Source organism: Chiloscyllium plagiosum, unplaced genomic scaffold, assembly GCF_037043375.1.
Source record: "Chiloscyllium plagiosum isolate Xiang-an unplaced genomic scaffold, Cpla_swu_hap1 HiC_scaffold_35, whole genome shotgun sequence".
In the NCBI taxonomy this organism is placed as follows: domain Eukaryota; kingdom Metazoa; phylum Chordata; class Chondrichthyes; order Orectolobiformes; family Hemiscylliidae; genus Chiloscyllium; species Chiloscyllium plagiosum.
In genome coordinates, this window is record NW_028270173.1 from 18191263 (window position 1) to 18214688 (window position 23426).

Sequence of the window (23426 nt, forward strand, 5' to 3'; positions counted from 1 at the left end):
TCCAGATGCTGACTTTCTCCAGCAATTTCTGTTTCCCATTCTGATTTTCTTGTTACTTCGTCCCGTCAGTGGGCTTATAACTCCCGCGCAAACGGAGTGCAAATGAAAACCTTTAAGCAACCGGTAGCGACAAATGAATGTGAGGTTTTTTTACACCCTCCCTCACATCAAAAAGGGGTCAGTCCCCCTCAGAGATTGGACCCGATCCTGCGATTAAGGTGATGCAACACCAACCCCTGCTGCTGGCAGACTGTACTACACCCACAGTGGAAAGTCAAAGTCATCTGAGAAGCATTTTTGTCTGCTCTTCTCGATAGAAGGACAAAGCCCAGTGGCTGGGTTAACATGTAGGTCAACACAGAGGCAAGGTTGAGAAAGCAGAACCTTCACTGTGGTCTGCTGCACGTGCAGGAACTGAACCTACACTGTTGGCATCATAGAATCACCACAGTGTGGAAGCAGGCCATTCAGACGGACAAGTCCACACCGACCCTTCTGAAGAGAAACCCATGCAGATCCACGTTCAGTCATGATGATATTGAATGGTGGTGCTGTCTTGAAGGGCTGAATGGCACAAGTGAGGACTGCAGTTGCTGGAAATCAGAGTCTCGATTAGAGTGGTGCTGGAAAAGCAACGCAAGTCAGACAGCATCCTGATTTTCCTGCTCCTCAGATTCTGCCTGAATTGAAGGGCTGAATGGCCTACCCCTGCACTTATTTTCTATGTTTCGATGTTAAATGCATGGCTCAGAGATTGACGTGAGTTGGAAGTAACCCTGCGATTAACTGTTCATCCTCATGATTTTATAAACATCAAGAAATTGTTGGCAAAGTGTTTCGACGTTGACAGTGGAGCTGATGCAGCATACAGTAAAGTCACCACCGTCCTCGAGGAGCACTGCTCTCTGATGAGGGAGCGATCGATGGGTGGTAGTTGAACCTGAGGGGATGAGCTTGAAAAGGGGAATCTTTCATGCTGAGTCCATTTGGCTGTGGGAATTGAAGCCAGGCTGTTGGATTTGTGTTGTATTACAGGCCAGCGTGTGAACCAGTTTGTAGGAGGCAGGTAATGAGAGCGCGTGGATCAGCAGTGGACGAAGTTGAACACAGATGGTAGGACACAACGAAATGGCTGTTTTACAGCAGCAGTGGATTACTTTACAGATAGATATTCAAACATGAAAACAACAATAACTAATATCTGAATCATCTCCACAGAGGTAGCAGAATGATCTAAAGAAGAATTCAAATTGACAACAAATCAAAATTTCACATAAGAACATTCTATCTAATACCAATGAAACAGAGGGCGACGCCGTCCAATCCTCGGTCGTGTAGTGGTTAGTATCCCCGCCTGTCACGCGGGAGACCGGGGTTCAATTCCCCGCCGGGGAGTCGGTGGCATTTTGAGGGGTGAGCTCCATTTCTCAACCCCGGAGTGCCGTATTCAAGTCCCGTTTGCTCCAAAGGTGTGCATTCACATGTCCGAGCAGTCTGCTCTTGTAAACAATCTGACCAACAAACAAAACCGAAAATTGTCTCAATTCTGCTCTCCCTGGCAAACTTACACTTTCATCTATCCAGGCACCCATTCGAGACTTCCTGCTTTTTGACGACAAATGAAAAATGCCGTCCTGAAGAATGGCGTCCTGAAGAAACGTTGACTGCGTTCTTCCCCCACTCTCACCCCCACTCCAGATGCTGACTTTCTCCAGCAATTTCTGTTTCCCATTCTGATTTTCTTGTTACTTCGTCCCGTCAGTGGGCTTATAACTCCCGCGCAAACGGAGTGCAAATGAAAACCTTTAAGCAACCGGTAGCGACAAATGAATGTGAGGTTTTTTTACACCCTCCCTCACATCAAAAAGGGGTCAGTCCCCCTCAGAGATTGGACCCGATCCTGCGATTAAGGTGATGCAACACCATCCCCTGCTGCTGGCAGACTGTACTACACCCACAGTGGAAAGTCAAAGTCATCTGAGAAGCATTTTTGTCTGCTCTTCTCGATAGAAGGACAAAGCCCAGTGGCTGGGTTAACATGTAGGTCAACACAGAGGCAAGGTTGAGAAAGCAGAACCTTCACTGTGGTCTGCTGCACGTGCAGGAACTGAACCTACACTGTTGGCATCATAGAATCACCACAGTGTGGAAGCAGGCCATTCAGACGGACAAGTCCACACCGACCATTCTGAAGAGAAACCCATGCAGATCCACGTTCAGTCATGATGATATTGAATGGTGGTGCTGTCTTGAAGGGCTGAATGGCACAAGTGAGGACTGCAGTTGCTGGAAATCAGAGTCTCGATTAGAGTGGTGCTGGAAAAGCAACGCAAGTCAGACAGCATGGTGATTTTCCTGCTCCTAGGATTCTGCCTGAATTGAAGGGCTGAATGGCCTACCCCTGCACTTATTTTCTATGTTTCGATGTTAAATGCATGGCTCAGAGATTGACGTGAGTTGGAAGTAACCCTGCGATTAACTGTTCATCCTCATGATTTTATAAACATCAAGAAATTGTTGGCAAAGTGTTTCGACGTTGACAGTGGAGCTGATGCAGCGTACAGTAAAGTCACCACCGTCCTCCAGGAGCACTGCTCTCTGATGAGGGAGCGATCGATGGGTGGTAGTTGAACCTGAGGGGATGAGCTTGAAAAGGGGAATCTTTCATGCTGAGTCCATTTGGCTGTGGGAATTGAAGCCAGGCTGTTGGATTTGTGTTGTATTACAGGCCAGCGTGTGAACCAGTTTGTAGGAGGCAGGTAATGAGAGCGCGTGGATCAGCAGTGGACGAAGTTGAACACAGATGGTAGGACACAACGAAATGGCTGTTTTACAGCAGCAGCGGATTACTTTACAGATAGATATTCAAACATGAAAACAACAATAACTAATATCTGAATCATCTCCACAGAGGTAGCAGAATGATCTAAAGAAGAATTCAAATTGACAACAAATCAAAATTTCACATAAGAACATTCTATCTAATACCAATGAAACAGAGGGCGACGCCGTCCAATCCTCGGTAGTATAGTGGTTAGTATCCCCGCCTGTCACGCGGGAGACCGGGGTTCAATTCCCCGCCGGGGAGTCGGTGGCATTTTGAGGGGTCAGCTCCATTTCTCAACCCCGGAGTGCCGTATTCAAGTCCCGTTTGCTCCAAAGGTGTGCATTCACATGTCCGAGCAGTCTGCTCTTGTAAACAATCTGACCAACAAACAAAACCGAAAATTGTCTCAATTCTGCTCTCCCTGGCAAACTTACACTTTCATCTATCCAGGCACCCATTCGAGACTTCCTGCTTTTTGACGACAAATGAAAAATGCCGTCCTGAAGAATGGCGTCCTGAAGAAACGTTGACTGCGTTCTTCCCCCACTCTCACCCCCACTCCAGATGCTGACTTTCTCCAGCAATTTCTGTTTCCCATTCTGATTTTCTTGTTACTTCGTCCCGTCAGTGGGCTTATAACTCCCGCGCAAACGGAGTGCAAATGAAAACCTTTAAGCAACCGGTAGCGACAAATGAATGTGAGGTTTTTTTACACCCTCCCTCACATCAAAAAGGGGTCAGTCCCCCTCAGAGATTGGACCCGATCCTGCGATTAAGGTGATGCAACACCATCCCCTGCTGCTGGCAGACTGTACTACACCCACAGTGGAAAGTCAAAGTCATCTGAGAAGCATTTTTGTCTGCTCTTCTCGATAGAAGGACAAAGCCCAGTGGCTGGGTTAACATGTAGGTCAACACAGAGGCAAGGTTGAGAAAGCAGAACCTTCACTGTGGTCTGCTGCACGTGCAGGAACTGAACCTACACTGTTGGCATCATAGAATCACCACAGTGTGGAAGCAGGCCATTCAGACGGACAAGTCCACACCGACCATTCTGAAGAGAAACCCATGCAGATCCACGTTCAGTCATGATGATATTGAATGGTGGTGCTGTCTTGAAGGGCTGAATGGCACAAGTGAGGACTGCAGTTGCTGGAAATCAGAGTCTCGATTAGAGTGGTGCTGGAAAAGCAACGCAAGTCAGACAGCATGGTGATTTTCCTGCTCCTCGGATTCTGCCTGAATTGAAGGGCTGAATGGCCTACCCCTGCACTTATTTTCTATGTTTCGATGTTAAATGCATGGCTCAGAGATTGACGTGAGTTGGAAGTAACCCTGCGATTAACTGTTCATCCTCATGATTTTATAAACATCAAGAAATTGTTGGCAAAGTGTTTCGACGTTGACAGTGGAGCTGATGCAGCGTACAGTAAAGTCACCACCGTCCTCGAGGAGCACTGCTCTCTGATGAGGGAGCGATCGATGGGTGGTAGTTGAACCTGAGGGGATGAGCTTGAAAAGGGGAATCTTTCATGCTGAGTCCATTTGGCTGTGGGAATTGAAGCCAGGCTGTTGGATTTGTGTTGTATTACAGGCCAGCGTGTGAACCAGTTTGTAGGAGGCAGGTAATGAGAGCGCGTGGATCAGCAGTGGACGAAGTTGAACACAGATGGTAGGACACAACGAAATGGCTGTTTTACAGCAGCAGCGGATTACTTTACAGATAGATATTCAAACATGAAAACAACAATAACTAATATCTGAATCATCTCCACAGAGGTAGCAGAATGATCTAAAGAAGAATTCAAATTGACAACAAATCAAAATTTCACATAAGAACATTCTATCTAATACCAATGAAACAGAGGGCGACGCCGTCCAATCCTCGGTAGTATAGTGGTTAGTATCCCCGCCTGTCACGCGGGAGACCGGGGTTCAATTCCCCGCCGGGGAGTCGGTGGCATTTTGAGGGGTCAGCTCCATTTCTCAACCCCGGAGTGCCGTATTCAAGTCCCGTTTGCTCCAAAGGTGTGCATTCACATGTCCGAGCAGTCTGCTCTTGTAAACAATCTGACCAACAAACAAAACCGAAAATTGTCTCAATTCTGCTCTCCCTGGCAAACTTACACTTTCATCTATCCAGGCACCCATTCGAGACTTCCTGCTTTTTGACGACAAATGAAAAATGCCGTCCTGAAGAATGGCGTCCTGAAGAAACGTTGACTGCGTTCTTCCCCCACTCTCACCCCCACTCCAGATGCTGACTTTCTCCAGCAATTTCTGTTTCCCATTCTGATTTTCTTGTTACTTCGTCCCGTCAGTGGGCTTATAACTCCCGCGCAAACGGAGTGCAAATGAAAACCTTTAAGCAACCGGTAGCGACAAATGAATGTGAGGTTTTTTTACACCCTCCCTCACATCAAAAAGGGGTCAGTCCCCCTCAGAGATTGGACCCGATCCTGCGATTAAGGTGATGCAACACCATCCCCTGCTGCTGGCAGACTGTACTACACCCACAGTGGAAAGTCAAAGTCATCTGAGAAGCATTTTTGTCTGCTCTTCTCGATAGAAGGACAAAGCCCAGTGGCTGGGTTAACATGTAGGTCAACACAGAGGCAAGGTTGAGAAAGCAGAACCTTCACTGTGGTCTGCTGCACGTGCAGGAACTGAACCTACACTGTTGGCATCATAGAATCACCACAGTGTGGAAGCAGGCCATTCAGACGGACAAGTCCACACCGACCATTCTGAAGAGAAACCCATGCAGATCCACGTTCAGTCATGATGATATTGAATGGTGGTGCTGTCTTGAAGGGCTGAATGGCACAAGTGAGGACTGCAGTTGCTGGAAATCAGAGTCTCGATTAGAGTGGTGCTGGAAAAGCAACGCAAGTCAGACAGCATCGTGATTTTCCTGCTCCTAGGATTCTGCCTGAATTGAAGGGCTGAATGGCCTACCCCTGCACTTATTTTCTATGTTTCGATGTTAAATGCATGGCTCAGAGATTGACGTGAGTTGGAAGTAACCCTGCGATTAACTGTTCATCCTCATGATTTTATAAACATCAAGAAATTGTTGGCAAAGTGTTTCGACGTTGACAGTGGAGCTGATGCAGCATACAGTAAAGTCACCACCGTCCTCGAGGAGCACTGCTCTCTGATGAGGGAGCGATCGATGGGTGGTAGTTGAACCTGAGGGGATGAGCTTGAAAAGGGGAATCTTTCATGCTGAGTCCATTTGGCTGTGGGAATTGAAGCCAGGCTGTTGGATTTGTGTTGTATTACAGGCCAGCGTGTGAACCAGTTTGTAGGAGGCAGGTAATGAGAGCGCGTGGATCAGCAGTGGACGAAGTTGAACACAGATGGTAGGACACAACGAAATGGCTGTTTTACAGCAGCAGCGGATTACTTTACAGATAGATATTCAAACATGAAAACAACAATAACTAATATCTGAATCATCTCCACAGAGGTAGCAGAATGATCTAAAGAAGAATTCAAATTGACAACAAATCAAAATTTCACATAAGAACATTCTATCTAATACCAATGAAACAGAGGGCGACGCCGTCCAATCCTCGGTAGTATAGTGGTTAGTATCCCCGCCTGTCACGCTTGAGACCGGGGTTCAATTCCCCGCCGGGGAGTCGGTGGCATTTTGAGGGGTCAGCTCCATTTCTCAACCCCGGAGTGCCGTATTCAAGTCCCGTTTGCTCCAAAGGTGTGCATTCACATGTCCGAGCAGTCTGCTCTTGTAAACAATCTGACCAACAAACAAAATCGAAAATTGTCTCAATTCTGCTCTCCCTGGCAAACTTACACTTTCATCTATCCAGGCACCCATTCGAGACTTCCTGCTTTTTGACGACAAATGAAAAATGCCGTCCTGAAGAATGGCGTCCTGAAGAAACGTTGACTGCGTTCTTCCCCCACTCTCACCCCCACTCCAGATGCTGACTTTCTCCAGCAATTTCTGTTTCCCATTCTGATTTTCTTGTTACTTCGTCCCGTCAGTGGGCTTATAACTCCCGCGCAAACGGAGTGCAAATGAAAACCTTTAAGCAACCGGTAGCGACAAATGAATGTGAGGTTTTTTTACACCCTCCCTCACATCAAAAAGGGGTCAGTCCCCCTCAGAGATTGGACCCGATCCTGCGATTAAGGTGATGCAACACCATCCCCTGCTGCTGGCAGACTGTACTACACCCACAGTGGAAAGTCAAAGTCATCTGAGAAGCATTTTTGTCTGCTCTTCTCGATAGAAGGACAAAGCCCAGTGGCTGGGTTAACATGTAGGTCAACACAGAGGCAAGGTTGAGAAAGCAGAACCTTCACTGTGGTCTGCTGCACGTGCAGGAACTGAACCTACACTGTTGGCATCATAGAATCACCACAGTGTGGAAGCAGGCCATTCAGACGGACAAGTCCACACCGACCCTTCTGAAGAGAAACCCATGCAGATCCACGTTCAGTCATGATGATATTGAATGGTGGTGCTGTCTTGAAGGGCTGAATGGCACAAGTGAGGACTGCAGTTGCTGGAAATCAGAGTCTCGATTAGAGTGGTGCTGGAAAAGCAACGCAAGTCAGACAGCATCCTGATTTTCCTGCTCCTCGGATTCTGCCTGAATTGAAGGGCTGAATGGCCTACCCCTGCACTTATTTTCTATGTTTCGATGTTAAATGCATGGCTCAGAGATTGACGTGAGTTGGAAGTAACCCTGCGATTAACTGTTCATCCTCATGATTTTATAAACATCAAGAAATTGTTGGCAAAGTGTTTCGACGTTGACAGTGGAGCTGATGCAGCGTACAGTAAAGTCACCACCGTCCTCGAGGAGCACTGCTCTCTGATGAGGGAGCGATCGATGGGTGGTAGTTGAACCTGAGGGGATGAGCTTGAAAAGGGGAATCTTTCATGCTGAGTCCATTTGGCTGTGGGAATTGAAGCCAGGCTGTTGGATTTGTGTTGTATTACAGGCCAGCGTGTGAACCAGTTTGTAGGAGGCAGGTAATGAGAGCGCGTGGATCAGCAGTGGACGAAGTTGAACACAGATGGTAGGACACAACGAAATGGCTGTTTTACAGCAGCAGCGGATTACTTTACAGATAGATATTCAAACATGAAAACAACAATAACTAATATCTGAATCATCTCCACGGAGGTAGCAGAATGATCTAAAGAAGAATTCAAATTGACAACAAATCCAAATTTCACATAAGAACATTCTATCTAATACCAATGAAACAGAGGGCGACGCCGTCCAATCCTCGGTAGTATAGTGGTTAGTATCCCCGCCTGTCACGCGGGAGACCGGGGTTCAATTCCCCGCCGGGGAGTCGGTGGCATTTTGAGGGGTCAGCTCCATTTCTCAACCCCGGAGTGCCGTATTCAAGTCCCGTTTGCTCCAAAGGTGTGCATTCACATGTCCGAGCAGTCTGCTCTTGTAAACAATCTGACCAACAAACAAAACCGAAAATTGTCTCAATTCTGCTCTCCCTGGCAAACTTACACTTTCATCTATCCAGGCACCCATTCGAGACTTCCTGCTTTTTGACGACAAATGAAAAATGCCGTCCTGAAGAATGGCGTCCTGAAGAAACGTTGACTGCGTTCTTCCCCCACTCTCACCCCCACTCCAGATGCTGACTTTCTCCAGCAATTTCTGTTTCCCATTCTGATTTTCTTGTTACTTCGTCCCGTCAGTGGGCTTATAACTCCCGCGCAAACGGAGTGCAAATGAAAACCTTTAAGCAACCGGTAGCGACAAATGAATGTGAGGTTTTTTTACACCCTCCCTCACATCAAAAAGGGGTCAGTCCCCCTCAGAGATTGGACCCGATCCTGCGATTAAGGTGATGCAACACCATCCCCTGCTGCTGGCAGACTGTACTACACCCACAGTGGAAAGTCAAAGTCATCTGAGAAGCATTTTTGTCTGCTCTTCTCGATAGAAGGACAAAGCCCAGTGGCTGGGTTAACATGTAGGTCAACACAGAGGCAAGGTTGAGAAAGCAGAACCTTCACTGTGGTCTGCTGCACGTGCAGGAACTGAACCTACACTGTTGGCATCATAGAATCACCACAGTGTGGAAGCAGGCCATTCAGACGGACAAGTCCACACCGACCCTTCTGAAGAGAAACCCATGCAGATCCACGTTCAGTCATGATGATATTGAATGGTGGTGCTGTCTTGAAGGGCTGAATGGCACAAGTGAGGACTGCAGTTGCTGGAAATCAGAGTCTCGATTAGAGTGGTGCTGGAAAAGCAACGCAAGTCAGACAGCATCCTGATTTTCCTGCTCCTCGGATTCTGCCTGAATTGAAGGGCTGAATGGCCTACCCCTGCACTTATTTTCTATGTTTCGATGTTAAATGCATGGCTCAGAGATTGACGTGAGTTGGAAGTAACCCTGCGATTAACTGTTCATCCTCATGATTTTATAAACATCAAGAAATTGTTGGCAAAGTGTTTCGACGTTGACAGTGGAGCTGATGCAGCGTACAGTAAAGTCACCACCGTCCTCGAGGAGCACTGCTCTCTGATGAGGGAGCGATCGATGGGTGGTAGTTGAACCTGAGGGGATGAGCTTGAAAAGGGGAATCTTTCATGCTGAGTCCATTTGGCTGTGGGAATTGAAGCCAGGCTGTTGGATTTGTGTTGTATTACAGGCCAGCGTGTGAACCAGTTTGTAGGAGGCAGGTAATGAGAGCGCGTGGATCAGCAGTGGACGAAGTTGAACACAGATGGTAGGACACAACGAAATGGCTGTTTTACAGCAGCAGCGGATTACTTTACAGATAGATATTCAAACATGAAAACAACAATAACTAATATCTGAATCATCTCCACGGAGGTAGCAGAATGATCTAAAGAAGAATTCAAATTGACAACAAATCAAAATTTCACATAAGAACATTCTATCTAATACCAATGAAACAGAGGGCGACGCCGTCCAGTCCTCGGTAGTATAGTGGTTAGTATCCCCGCCTGTCACGCGGGAGACCGGGGTTCAATTCCCCGCCGGGGAGTCGGTGGCATTTTGAGGGGTCAGCTCCATTTCTCAACCCCGGAGTGCCGTATTCAAGTCCCGTTTGCTCCAAAGGTGTGCATTCACATGTCCGAGCAGTCTGCTCTTGTAAACAATCTGACCAACAAACAAAACCGAAAATTGTCTCAATTCTGCTCTCCCTGGCAAACTTACACTTTCATCTATCCAGGCACCCATTCGAGACTTCCTGCTTTTTGACGACAAATGAAAAATGCCGTCCTGAAGAATGGCGTCCTGAAGAAACGTTGACTGCGTTCTTCCCCCACTCTCACCCCCACTCCAGATGCTGACTTTCTCCAGCAATTTCTGTTTCCCATTCTGATTTTCTTGTTACTTCGTCCCGTCAGTGGGCTTATAACTCCCGCGCAAACGGAGTGCAAATGAAAACCTTTAAGCAACCGGTAGCGACAAATGAATGTGAGGTTTTTTTACACCCTCCCTCACATCAAAAAGGGGTCAGTCCCCCTCAGAGATTGGACCCGATCCTGCGATTAAGGTGATGCAACACCATCCCCTGCTGCTGGCAGACTGTACTACACCCACAGTGGAAAGTCAAAGTCATCTGAGAAGCATTTTTGTCTGCTCTTCTCGATAGAAGGACAAAGCCCAGTGGCTGGGTTAACATGTAGGTCAACACAGAGGCAAGGTTGAGAAAGCAGAACCTTCACTGTGGTCTGCTGCACGTGCAGGAACTGAACCTACACTGTTGGCATCATAGAATCACCACAGTGTGGAAGCAGGCCATTCAGACGGACAAGTCCACACCGACCCTTCTGAAGAGAAACCCATGCAGATCCACGTTCAGTCATGATGATATTGAATGGTGGTGCTGTCTTGAAGGGCTGAATGGCACAAGTGAGGACTGCAGTTGCTGGAAATCAGAGTCTCGATTAGAGTGGTGCTGGAAAAGCAACGCAAGTCAGACAGCATCCTGATTTTCCTGCTCCTCGGATTCTGCCTGAATTGAAGGGCTGAATGGCCTACCCCTGCACTTATTTTCTATGTTTCGATGTTAAATGCATGGCTCAGAGATTGACGTGAGTTGGAAGTAACCCTGCGATTAACTGTTCATCCTCATGATTTTATAAACATCAAGAAATTGTTGGCAAAGTGTTTCGACGTTGACAGTGGAGCTGATGCAGCATACAGTAAAGTCACCACCGTCCTCGAGGAGCACTGCTCTCTGATGAGGGAGCGATCGATGGGTGGTAGTTGAACCTGAGGGGATGAGCTTGAAAAGGGGAATCTTTCATGCTGAGTCCATTTGGCTGTGGGAATTGAAGCCAGGCTGTTGGATTTGTGTTGTATTACAGGCCAGCGTGTGAACCAGTTTGTAGGAGGCAGGTAATGAGAGCGCGTGGATCAGCAGTGGACGAAGTTGAACACAGATGGTAGGACACAACGAAATGGCTGTTTTACAGCAGCAGCGGATTACTTTACAGATAGATATTCAAACATGAAAACAACAATAACTAATATCTGAATCATCTCCACAGAGGTAGCAGAATGATCTAAAGAAGAATTCAAATTGACAACAAATCAAAATTTCACATAAGAACATTCTATCTAATACCAATGAAACAGAGGGCGACGCCGTCCAATCCTCGGTAGTATAGTGGTTAGTATCCCCGCCTGTCACGCGGGAGACCGGGGTTCAATTCCCCGCCGGGGAGTCGGTGGCATTTTGAGGGGTCAGCTCCATTTCTCAACCCCGGAGTGCCGTATTCAAGTCCCGTTTGCTCCAAAGGTGTGCATTCACATGTCCGAGCAGTCTGCTCTTGTAAACAATCTGACCAACAAACAAAACCGAAAATTGTCTCAATTCTGCTCTCCCTGGCAAACTTACACTTTCATCTATCCAGGCACCCATTCGAGACTTCCTGCTTTTTGACGACAAATGAAAAATGCCGTCCTGAAGAATGGCGTCCTGAAGAAACGTTGACTGCGTTCTTCCCCCACTCTCACCCCCACTCCAGATGCTGACTTTCTCCAGCAATTTCTGTTTCCCATTCTGATTTTCTTGTTACTTCGTCCCGTCAGTGGGCTTATAACTCCCGCGCAAACGGAGTGCAAATGAAAACCTTTAAGCAACCGGTAGCGACAAATGAATGTGAGGTTTTTTTACACCCTCCCTCACATCAAAAAGGGGTCAGTCCCCCTCAGAGATTGGACCCGATCCTGCGATTAAGGTGATGCAACACCATCCCCTGCTGCTGGCAGACTGTACTACACCCACAGTGGAAAGTCAAAGTCATCTGAGAAGCATTTTTGTCTGCTCTTCTCGATAGAAGGACAAAGCCCAGTGGCTGGGTTAACATGTAGGTCAACACAGAGGCAAGGTTGAGAAAGCAGAACCTTCACTGTGGTCTGCTGCACGTGCAGGAACTGAACCTACACTGTTGGCATCATAGAATCACCACAGTGTGGAAGCAGGCCATTCAGACGGACAAGTCCACACCGACCCTTCTGAAGAGAAACCCATGCAGATCCACGTTCAGTCATGATGATATTGAATGGTGGTGCTGTCTTGAAGGGCTGAATGGCACAAGTGAGGACTGCAGTTGCTGGAAATCAGAGTCTCGATTAGAGTGGTGCTGGAAAAGCAACGCAAGTCAGACAGCATCCTGATTTTCCTGCTCCTCGGATTCTGCCTGAATTGAAGGGCTGAATGGCCTACCCCTGCACTTATTTTCTATGTTTCGATGTTAAATGCATGGCTCAGAGATTGACGTGAGTTGGAAGTAACCCTGCGATTAACTGTTCATCCTCATGATTTTATAAACATCAAGAAATTGTTGGCAAAGTGTTTCGACGTTGACAGTGGAGCTGATGCAGCATACAGTAAAGTCACCACCGTCCTCCAGGAGCACTGCTCTCTGATGAGGGAGCGATCGATGGGTGGTAGTTGAACCTGAGGGGATGAGCTTGAAAAGGGGAATCTTTCATGCTGAGTCCATTTGGCTGTGGGAATTGAAGCCAGGCTGTTGGATTTGTGTTGTATTACAGGCCAGCGTGTGAACCAGTTTGTAGGAGGCAGGTAATGAGAGCGCGTGGATCAGCAGTGGACGAAGTTGAACACAGATGGTAGGACACAACGAAATGGCTGTTTTACAGCAGCAGCGGATTACTTTACAGATAGATATTCAAACATGAAAACAACAATAACTAATATCTGAATCATCTCCACAGAGGTAGCAGAATGATCTAAAGAAGAATTCAAATTGACAACAAATCAAAATTTCACATAAGAACATTCTATCTAATACCAATGAAACAGAGGGCGACGCCGTCCAATCCTCGGTAGTATAGTGGTTAGTATCCCCGCCTGTCACGCGGGAGACCGGGGTTCAATTCCCCGCCGGGGAGTCGGTGGCATTTTGAGGGGTCAGCTCCATTTCTCAACCCCGGAGTGCCGTATTCAAGTCCCGTTTGCTCCAAAGGTGTGCATTCACATGTCCGAGCAGTCTGCTCTTGTAAACAATCTGACCAACAAACAAAACCGAAAATTGTCTCAATTCTGCTCTCCCTGGCAAACTTACACTTTCATCTATCCAGGCACCCATTCGAGACTTCCTGCTTTTTGACGACAAATGAAAAATGCCGTCCTGAAGAATGGCGTCCTGAAGAAACGTTGACTGCGTTCTTCCCCCACTCTCACCCCCACTCCAGATGCTGACTTTCTCCAGCAATTTCTGTTTCCCATTCTGATTTTCTTGTTACTTCGTCCCGTCAGTGGGCTTATAACTCCCGCGCAAACGGAGTGCAAATGAAAACCTTTAAGCAACCGGTAGCGACAAATGAATGTGAGGTTTTTTTACACCCTCCCTCACATCAAAAAGGGGTCAGTCCCCCTCAGAGATTGGACCCGATCCTGCGATTAAGGTGATGCAACACCATCCCCTGCTGCTGGCAGACTGTACTACACCCACAGTGGAAAGTCAAAGTCATCTGAGAAGCATTTTTGTCTGCTCTTCTCGATAGAAGGACAAAGCCCAGTGGCTGGGTTAACATGTAGGTCAACACAGAGGCAAGGTTGAGAAAGCAGAACCTTCACTGTGGTCTGCTGCACGTGCAGGAACTAAACCTACACTGTTGGCATCATAGAATCACCACAGTGTGGAAGCAGGCCATTCAGACGGACAAGTCCACACCGACCCTTCTGAAGAGAAACCCATGCAGATCCACGTTCAGTCATGATGATATTGAATGGTGGTGCTGTCTTGAAGGGCTGAATGGCACAAGTGAGGACTGCAGTTGCTGGAAATCAGAGTCTCGATTAGAGTGGTGCTGGAAAAGCAACGCAAGTCAGACAGCATCCTGATTTTCCTGCTCCTCGGATTCTGCCTGAATTGAAGGGCTGAATGGCCTACCCCTGCACTTATTTTCTATGTTTCGATGTTAAATGCATGGCTCAGAGATTGACGTGAGTTGGAAGTAACCCTGCGATTAACTGTTCATCCTCATGATTTTATAAACATCAAGAAATTGTTGGCAAAGTGTTTCGACGTTGACAGTGGAGCTGATGCAGCATACAGTAAAGTCACCACCGTCCTCCAGGAGCACTGCTCTCTGATGAGGGAGCGATCGATGGGTGGTAGTTGAACCTGAGGGGATGAGCTTGAAAAGGGGAATCTTTCATGCTGAGTCCATTTGGCTGTGGGAATTGAAGCCAGGCTGTTGGATTTGTGTTGTATTACAGGCCAGCGTGTGAACCAGTTTGTAGGAGGCAGGTAATGAGAGCGCGTGGATCAGCAGTGGACGAAGTTGAACACAGATGGTAGGACACAACGAAATGGCTGTTTTACAGCAGCAGCGGATTACTTTACAGATAGATATTCAAACATGAAAACAACAATAACTAATATCTGAATCATCTCCACGGAGGTAGCAGAATGATCTAAAGAAGAATTCAAATTGACAACAAATCAAAATTTCACATAAGAACATTCTATCTAATACCAATGAAACAGAGGGCGACGCCGTCCAATCCTCGGTCGTATAGTGGTTAGTATCCCCGCCTGTCACGCGGGTGACCGGGGTTCAATTCCCCGCCGGGGAGTCGGTGGCATTTTGAGGGGTCAGCTCCATTTCTCAACCCCGGAGTGCCGTATTCAAGTCCCGTTTGCTCCAAAGGTGTGCATTCACATGTCCGAGCAGTCTGCTCTTGTAAACAATCTGACCAACAAACAAAACCGAAAATTGTCTCAATTCTGCTCTCCCTGGCAAACTTACACTTTCATCTATCCAGGCACCCATTCGAGACTTCCTGCTTTTTGACGACAAATGAAAAATGCCGTCCTGAAGAATGGCGTCCTGAAGAAACGTTGACTGCGTTCTTCCCCCACTCTCACCCCCACTCCAGATGCTGACTTTCTCCAGCAATTTCTGTTTCCCATTCTGATTTTCTTGTTACTTCGTCCCGTCAGTGGGCTTATAACTCCCGCGCAAACGGAGTGCAAATGAAAACCTTTAAGCAACCGGTAGCGACAAATGAATGTGAGGTTTTTTTACACCCTCCCTCACATCAAAAAGGGGTCAGTCCCCCTCAGAGATTGGACCCGATCCTGCGATTAAGGTGATGCAACACCATCCCCTGCTGCTGGCAGACTGTACTACACCCACAGTGGAAAGTCAAAGTCATCTGAGAAGCATTTTTGTCTGCTCTTCTCGATAGAAGGACAAAGCCCAGTGGCTGGGTTAACATGTAGGTCAACACAGAGGCAAGGTTGAGAAAGCAGAACCTTCACTGTGGTCTGCTGCACGTGCAGGAACTGAACCTACACTGTTGGCATCATAGAATCACCACAGTGTGGAAGCAGGCCATTCAGACGGACAAGTCCACACCGACCCTTCTGAAGAGAAACCCATGCAGATCCACGTTCAGTCATGATGATATTGAATGGTGGTGCTGTCTTGAAGGGCTGAATGGCACAAGTGAGGACTGCAGTTGCTGGAAATCAGAGTCTCGATTAGAGTGGTGCTGGAAAAGCAACGCAAGTCAGACAGCATCCTGATTTTCCTGCTCCTCGGATTCTGCCTGAATTGAAGGGCTGAATGGCCTACCCCTGCACTTATTTTCTATGTTTCGATGTTAAATGCATGGCTCAGAGATTGACGTGAGTTGGAAGTAACCCTGCGATTAACTGTTCATCCTCATGATTTTATAAACATCAAGAAATTGTTGGCAAAGTGTTTCGACGTTGACAGTGGAGCTGATGCAGCGTACAGTAAAGTCACCACCGTCCTCGAGGAGCACTGCTCTCTGATGAGGGAGCGATCGATGGGTGGTAGTTGAACCTGAGGGGATGAGCTTGAAAAGGGGAATCTTTCATGCTGAGTCCATTTGGCTGTGGGAATTGAAGCCAGGCTGTTGGATTTGTGTTGTATTACAGGCCAGCGTGTGAACCAGTTTGTAGGAGGCAGGTAATGAGAGCGCATGGATCAGCAGTGGACGAAGTTGAACACAGATGGTAGGACACAACGAAATGGCTGTTTTACAGCAGCAGCGGATTACTTTACAGATAGATATTCAAACATGAAAACAACAATAACTAATATCTGAATCATCTCCACAGAGGTAGCAGAATGATCTAAAGAAGAGTTCAAATTGACAACAAATCAAAATTTCACATAAGAACATTCTATCTAATACCAATGAAACAGAGGGCGACGCCGTCCAATCCTCGGTAGTATAGTGGTTAGTATCCCCGCCTGTCACGCGGGAGACCGGGGTTCAATTCCCCGCCGGGGAGTCGGTGGCATTTTGAGGGGTCAGCTCCATTTCTCAACCCCGGAGTGCCGTATTCAAGTCCCGTTTGCTCCAAAGGTGTGCATTCACATGTCCGAGCAGTCTGCTCTTGTAAACAATCTGACCAACAAACAAAACCGAAAATTGTCTCAATTCTGCTCTCCCTGGCAAACTTACACTTTCATCTATCCAGGCACCCATTCGAGACTTCCTGCTTTTTGACGACAAATGAAAAATGCCGTCCTGAAGAATGGTCACTGGACCAGAAACGTTGACTGCGTTCTTCCCCCACTCTCACCCCCACTCCAGATGCTGACTTTCTCCAGCAATTTCTGTTTCCCATTCTGATTTTCTTGTTACTTCGTCCCGTCAGTGGGCTTATAACTCCCGCGCAAACGGAGTGCAAATGAAAACCTTTAAGCAACCGGTAGCGACAAATGAATGTGAGGTTTTTTTACACCCTCCCTCACATCAAAAAGGGGTCAGTCCCCCTCAGAGATTGGACCCGATCCTGCGATTAAGGTGATGCAACACCATCCCCTGCTGCTGGCAGACTGTACTACACCCACAGTGGAAAGTCAAAGTCATCTGAGAAGCATTTTTGTCTGCTCTTCTCGATAGAAGGACAAAGCCCAGTGGCTGGGTTAACATGTAGGTCAACACAGAGGCAAGGTTGAGAAAGCAGAACCTTCACTGTGGTCTGCTGCACGTGCAGGAACTGAACCTACACTGTTGGCATCATAGAATCACCACAGTGTGGAAGCAGGCCATTCAGACGGACAAGTCCACACCGACCCTTCTGAAGAGAAACCCATGCAGATCCACGTTCAGTCATGATGATATTGAATGGTGGTGCTGTCTTGAAGGGCTGAATGGCACAAGTGAGGACTGCAGTTGCTGGAAATCAGAGTCTCGATTAGAGTGGTGCTGGAAAAGCAACGCAAGTCAGACAGCATCCTGATTTTCCTGCTCCTCGGATTCTGCCTGAATTGAAGGGCTGAATGGCCTACCCCTGCACTTATTTTCTATGTTTCGATGTTAAATGCATGGCTCAGAGATTGACGTGAGTTGGAAGTAACCCTGCGATTAACTGTTCATCCTCATGATTTTATAAACATCAAGAAATTGTTGGCAAAGTGTTTCGACGTTGACAGTGGAGCTGATGCAGCGTACAGTAAAGTCACCACCGTCCTCGAGGAGCACTGCTCTCTGATGAGGGAGCGATCGATGGGTGGTAGTTGAACCTGAGGGGATGAGCTTGAAAAGGGGAATCTTTCATGCTGAGTCCATTTGGCTGTGGGAATTGAAGCCAGGCTGTTGGATTTGTGTTGTATTACAGGCCAGCGTGTGAACCAGTTTGTAGGAGGCAGGTAATGAGAGCGCGTGGATCAGCAGTGGACGAAGTTGAACACAGATGGTAGGACACAACGAAATGGCTGTTTTACAGCAGCAGCGGATTACTTTACAGATAGAAATTCAAACATGAAAACAACAATAACTAATATCTGAATCATCTCCACAGAGGTAGCAGAATGATCTAAAGAAGAATTCAAATTGACAACAAATCAAAATTTCACATAAGAACATTCTATCTAATACCAATGAAACAGAGGGCGACGCCGTCCAATCCTCGGTAGTATAGTGGTTAGTATCCCCGCCTGTCACGCGGGAGACCGGGGTTCAATTCCCCGCCGGGGAGTCGGTGGCATTTTGAGGGGTCAGCTCCATTTCTCAACCCCGGAGTGCCGTATTCAAGTCCCGTTTGCTCCAAAGGTGTGCATTCACATGTCCGAGCAGTCTGCTCTTGTAAACAATCTGACCAACAAACAAAACCGAAAATTGTCTCAATTCTGCTCTCCCTGGCAAACTTACACTTTCATCTATCCAGGCACCCATTCGAGACTTCCTGCTTTTTGACGACAAATGAAAAATGCTGTCCTGAAGAATGGCGTCCTGAAGAAACGTTGACTGCGTTCTTCCCCCACTCTCACCCCCACTCCAGATGCTGACTTTCTCCAGCAATTTCTGTTTCCCATTCTGATTTTCTTGTTACTTCGTCCCGTCAGTGGGCTTATAACTCCCGCGCAAACGGAGTGCAAATGAAAACCTTTAAGCAACCGGTAGCGACAAATGAATGTGAGGTTTTTTTACACCCTCCCTCACATCAAAAAGGGGTCAGTCCCCCTCAGAGATTGGACCCGATCCTGCGATTAAGGTGATGCAACACCATCCCCTGCTGCTGGCAGACTGTACTACACCCACAGTGGAAAGTCAAAGTCATCTGAGAAGCATTTTTGTCTGCTCTTCTCGATAGAAGGACAAAGCCCAGTGGCTGGGTTAACATGTAGGTCAACACAGAGGCAAGGTTGAGAAAGCAGAACCTTCACTGTGGTCTGCTGCACGTGCAGGAACTGAACCTACACTGTTGGCATCATAGAATCACCACAGTGTGGAAGCAGGCCATTCAGACGGACAAGTCCACACCGACCCTTCTGAAGAGAAACCCATGCAGATCCACGTTCAGTCATGATGATATTGAATGGTGGTGCTGTCTTGAAGGGCTGAATGGCACAAGTGAGGACTGCAGTTGCTGGAAATCAGAGTCTCGATTAGAGTGGTGCTGGAAAAGCAACGCAAGTCAGACAGCATCCTGATTTTCCTGCTCCTCGGATTCTGCCTGAATTGAAGGGCTGAATGGCCTACCCCTGCACTTATTTTCTATGTTTCGATGTTAAATGCATGGCTCAGAGATTGACGTGAGTTGGAAGTAACCCTGCGATTAACTGTTCATCCTCATGATTTTATAAACATCAAGAAATTGTTGGCAAAGTGTTTCGACGTTGACAGTGGAGCTGATGCAGCGTACAGTAAAGTCACCACCGTCCTCGAGGAGCACTGCTCTCTGATGAGGGAGCGATCGATGGGTGGTAGTTGAACCTGAGGGGATGAGCTTGAAAAGGGGAATCTTTCATGCTGAGTCCATTTGGCTGTGGGAATTGAAGCCAGGCTGTTGGATTTGTGTTGTATTACAGGCCAGCGTGTGAACCAGTTTGTAGGAGGCAGGTAATGAGAGCGCGTGGATCAGCAGTGGACGAAGTTGAACACAGATGGTAGGACACAACGAAATGGCTGTTTTACAGCAGCAGCGGATTACTTTACAGATAGATATTCAAACATGAAAACAACAATAACTAATATCTGAATCATCTCCACGGAGGTAGCAGAATGATCTAAAGAAGAATTCAAATTGACAACAAATCAAAATTTCACATAAGAACATTCTATCTAATACCAATGAAACAGAGGGCGACGCCGTCCAATCCTCGGTAGTATAGTGGTTAGTATCCCCGCCTGTCACGCGGGAGACCGGGGTTCAATTCCCCGCCGGGGAGTCGGTGGCATTTTGAGGGGTCAGCTCCATTTCTCAACCCCGGAGTGCCGTATTCAAGTCCCGTTTGCTCCAAAGGTGTGCATTCACATGTCCGAGCAGTCTGCTCTTGTAAACAATCTGACCAACAAACAAAACCGAAAATTGTCTCAATTCTGCTCTCCCTGGCAAACTTACACTTTCATCTATCCAGGCACCCATTCGAGACTTCCTGCTTTTTGACGACAAATGAAAAATGCCGTCCTGAAGAATGGTCACTGGACCAGAAACGTTGACTGCGTTCTTCCCCCACTCTCACCCCCACTCCAGATGCTGACTTTCTCCAGCAATTTCTGTTTCCCATTCTGATTTTCTTGTTACTTCGTCCCGTCAGTGGGCTTATAACTCCCGCGCAAACGGAGTGCAAATGAAAACCTTTAAGCAACCGGTAGCGACAAATGAATGTGAGGTTTTTTTACACCCTCCCTCACATCAAAAAGGGGTCAGTCCCCCTCAGAGATTGGACCCGATCCTGCGATTAAGGTGATGCAACACCATCCCCTGCTGCTGGCAGACTGTACTACACCCACAGTGGAAAGTCAAAGTCATCTGAGAAGCATTTTTGTCTGCTCTTCTCGATAGAAGGACAAAGCCCAGTGGCTGGGTTAACATGTAGGTCAACACAGAGGCAAGGTTGAGAAAGCAGAACCTTCACTGTGGTCTGCTGCACGTGCAGGAACTGAACCTACACTGTTGGCATCATAGAATCACCACAGTGTGGAAGCAGGCCATTCAGACGGACAAGTCCACACCGACCCTTCTGAAGAGAAACCCATGCAGATCCACGTTCAGTCATGATGATATTGAATGGTGGTGCTGTCTTGAAGGGCTGAATGGCACAAGTGAGGACTGCAGTTGCTGGAAATCAGAGTCTCGATTAGAGTGGTGCTGGAAAAGCAACGCAAGTCAGACAGCATCCTGATTTTCCTGCTCCTCGGATTCTGCCTGAATTGAAGGGCTGAATGGCCTACCCCTGCACTTATTTTCTATGTTTCGATGTTAAATGCATGGCTCAGAGATTGACGTGAGTTGGAAGTAACCCTGCGATTAACTGTTCATCCTCATGATTTTATAAACATCAAGAAATTGTTGGCAAAGTGTTTCGACGTTGACAGTGGAGCTGATGCAGCGTACAGTAAAGTCACCACCGTCCTCGAGGAGCACTGCTCTCTGATGAGGGAGCGATCGATGGGTGGTAGTTGAACCTGAGGGGATGAGCTTGAAAAGGGGAATCTTTCATGCTGAGTCCATTTGGCTGTGGGAATTGAAGCCAGGCTGTTGGATTTGTGTTGTATTACAGGCCAGCGTGTGAACCAGTTTGTAGGAGGCAGGTAATGAGAGCGCGTGGATCAGCAGTGGACGAAGTTGAACACAGATGGTAGGACACAACGAAATGGCTGTTTTACAGCAGCAGCGGATTACTTTACAGATAGATATTCAAACATGAAAACAACAATAACTAATATCTGAATCATCTCCACAGAGGTAGCAGAATGATCTAAAGAAGAGTTCAAATTGACAACAAATCAAAATTTCACATAAGAACATTCTATCTAATACCAATGAAACAGAGGGCGACGCCGTCCAATCCTCGGTAGTATAGTGGTTAGTATCCCCGCCTGTCACGCGGGAGACCGGGGTTCAATTCCCCGCCGGGGAGTCGGTGGCATTTTGAGGGGTCAGCTCCATTTCTCAACCCCGGAGTGCCGTATTCAAGTCCCGTTTGCTCCAAAGGTGTGCATTCACATGTCCGAGCAGTCTGCTCTTGTAAACAATCTGACCAACAAACAAAACCGAAAATTGTCTCAATTCTGCTCTCCCTGGCAAACTTACACTTTCATCTATCCAGGCACCCATTCGAGACTTCCTGCTTTTTGACGACAAATGAAAAATGCCGTCCTGAAGAATGGTCACTGGACCAGAAACGTTGACTGCGTTCTTCCCCCACTCTCACCCCCACTCCAGATGCTGACTTTCTCCAGCAATTTCTGTTTCCCATTCTGATTTTCTTGTTACTTCGTCCCGTCAGTGGGCTTATAACTCCCGCGCAAACGGAGTGCAAATGAAAACCTTTAAGCAACCGGTAGCGACAAATGAATGTGAGGTTTTTTTACACCCTCCCTCACATCAAAAAGGGGTCAGTCCCCCTCAGAGATTGGACCCGATCCTGCGATTAAGGTGATGCAACACCATCCCCTGCTGCTGGCAGACTGTACTACACCCACAGTGGAAAGTCAAAGTCATCTGAGAAGCATTTTTGTCTGCTCTTCTCGATAGAAGGACAAAGCCCAGTGGCTGGGTTAACATGTAGGTCAACACAGAGGCAAGGTTGAGAAAGCAGAACCTTCACTGTGGTCTGCTGCACGTGCAGGAACTGAACCTACACTGTTGGCATCATAGAATCACCACAGTGTGGAAGCAGGCCATTCAGACGGACAAGTCCACACCGACCCTTCTGAAGAGAAACCCATGCAGATCCACGTTCAGTCATGATGATATTGAATGGTGGTGCTGTCTTGAAGGGCTGAATGGCACAAGTGAGGACTGCAGTTGCTGGAAATCAGAGTCTCGATTAGAGTGGTGCTGGAAAAGCAACGCAAGTCAGACAGCATCCTGATTTTCCTGCTCCTCGGATTCTGCCTGAATTGAAGGGCTGAATGGCCTACCCCTGCACTTATTTTCTATGTTTCGATGTTAAATGCATGGCTCAGAGATTGACGTGAGTTGGAAGTAACCCTGCGATTAACTGTTCATCCTCATGATTTTATAAACATCAAGAAATTGTTGGCAAAGTGTTTCGACGTTGACAGTGGAGCTGATGCAGCATACAGTAAAGTCACCACCGTCCTCCAGGAGCACTGCTCTCTGATGAGGGAGCGATCGATGGGTGGTAGTTGAACCTGAGGGGATGAGCTTGAAAAGGGGAATCTTTCATGCTGAGTCCATTTGGCTGTGGGAATTGAAGCCAGGCTGTTGGATTTGTGTTGTATTACAGGCCAGCGTGTGAACCAGTTTGTAGGAGGCAGGTAATGAGAGCGCGTGGATCAGCAGTGGACGAAGTTGAACACAGATGGTAGGACACAACGAAATGGCTGTTTTACAGCAGCAGCGGATTACTTTACAGATAGATATTCAAACATGAAAACAACAATTACTAATATCTGAATCATCTCCACAGAGGTAGCAGAATGATCTAAAGAAGAATTCAAATTGACAACAAATCAAAATTTCACATAAGAACATTCTATCTAATACCAATGAAACAGAGGGCGACGCCGTCCAATCCTCGGTAGTATAGTGGTTAGTATCCCCGCCTGTCAGCGGGAGACCGGGGTTCAATTCCCCGCTGGGGAGTCGGTGGCATTTTGAGG

The 23426-nt window shown here is 47.3% G+C and overlaps 10 non-coding genes across 10 annotated transcripts; all 10 read left to right on the forward strand.

The window, feature by feature from the left end:
* Positions 1 to 3016: 3016 nt before the first annotated feature.
* trnad-guc (transfer RNA aspartic acid (anticodon GUC)) lies at positions 3017 to 3088 on the forward strand. Its single transcript has one exon. It is a non-coding gene; the product is annotated as a tRNA-Asp (tRNA).
* Positions 3089 to 4709: 1621 nt separating this feature from the next.
* On the forward strand, positions 4710 to 4781 carry trnad-guc (transfer RNA aspartic acid (anticodon GUC)). The gene has a single exon. It is a non-coding gene; the product is annotated as a tRNA-Asp (tRNA).
* A 3314-nt stretch (positions 4782 to 8095) lies between these two features.
* On the forward strand, positions 8096 to 8167 carry trnad-guc (transfer RNA aspartic acid (anticodon GUC)). The gene has a single exon. It is a non-coding gene; the product is annotated as a tRNA-Asp (tRNA).
* Positions 8168 to 9788: 1621 nt separating this feature from the next.
* Positions 9789 to 9860, forward strand: trnad-guc (transfer RNA aspartic acid (anticodon GUC)). Its single transcript has one exon. It is a non-coding gene; the product is annotated as a tRNA-Asp (tRNA).
* A 1621-nt stretch (positions 9861 to 11481) lies between these two features.
* Positions 11482 to 11553, forward strand: trnad-guc (transfer RNA aspartic acid (anticodon GUC)). Its single transcript has one exon. It is a non-coding gene; the product is annotated as a tRNA-Asp (tRNA).
* Positions 11554 to 13174: 1621 nt separating this feature from the next.
* trnad-guc (transfer RNA aspartic acid (anticodon GUC)) lies at positions 13175 to 13246 on the forward strand. The gene has a single exon. It is a non-coding gene; the product is annotated as a tRNA-Asp (tRNA).
* Positions 13247 to 16560: 3314 nt separating this feature from the next.
* trnad-guc (transfer RNA aspartic acid (anticodon GUC)) lies at positions 16561 to 16632 on the forward strand. Its single transcript has one exon. It is a non-coding gene; the product is annotated as a tRNA-Asp (tRNA).
* A 1623-nt stretch (positions 16633 to 18255) lies between these two features.
* On the forward strand, positions 18256 to 18327 carry trnad-guc (transfer RNA aspartic acid (anticodon GUC)). Its single transcript has one exon. It is a non-coding gene; the product is annotated as a tRNA-Asp (tRNA).
* A 1621-nt stretch (positions 18328 to 19948) lies between these two features.
* trnad-guc (transfer RNA aspartic acid (anticodon GUC)) lies at positions 19949 to 20020 on the forward strand. The gene has a single exon. It is a non-coding gene; the product is annotated as a tRNA-Asp (tRNA).
* Positions 20021 to 21643: 1623 nt separating this feature from the next.
* On the forward strand, positions 21644 to 21715 carry trnad-guc (transfer RNA aspartic acid (anticodon GUC)). The gene has a single exon. It is a non-coding gene; the product is annotated as a tRNA-Asp (tRNA).
* Positions 21716 to 23426: the final 1711 nt, after the last annotated feature.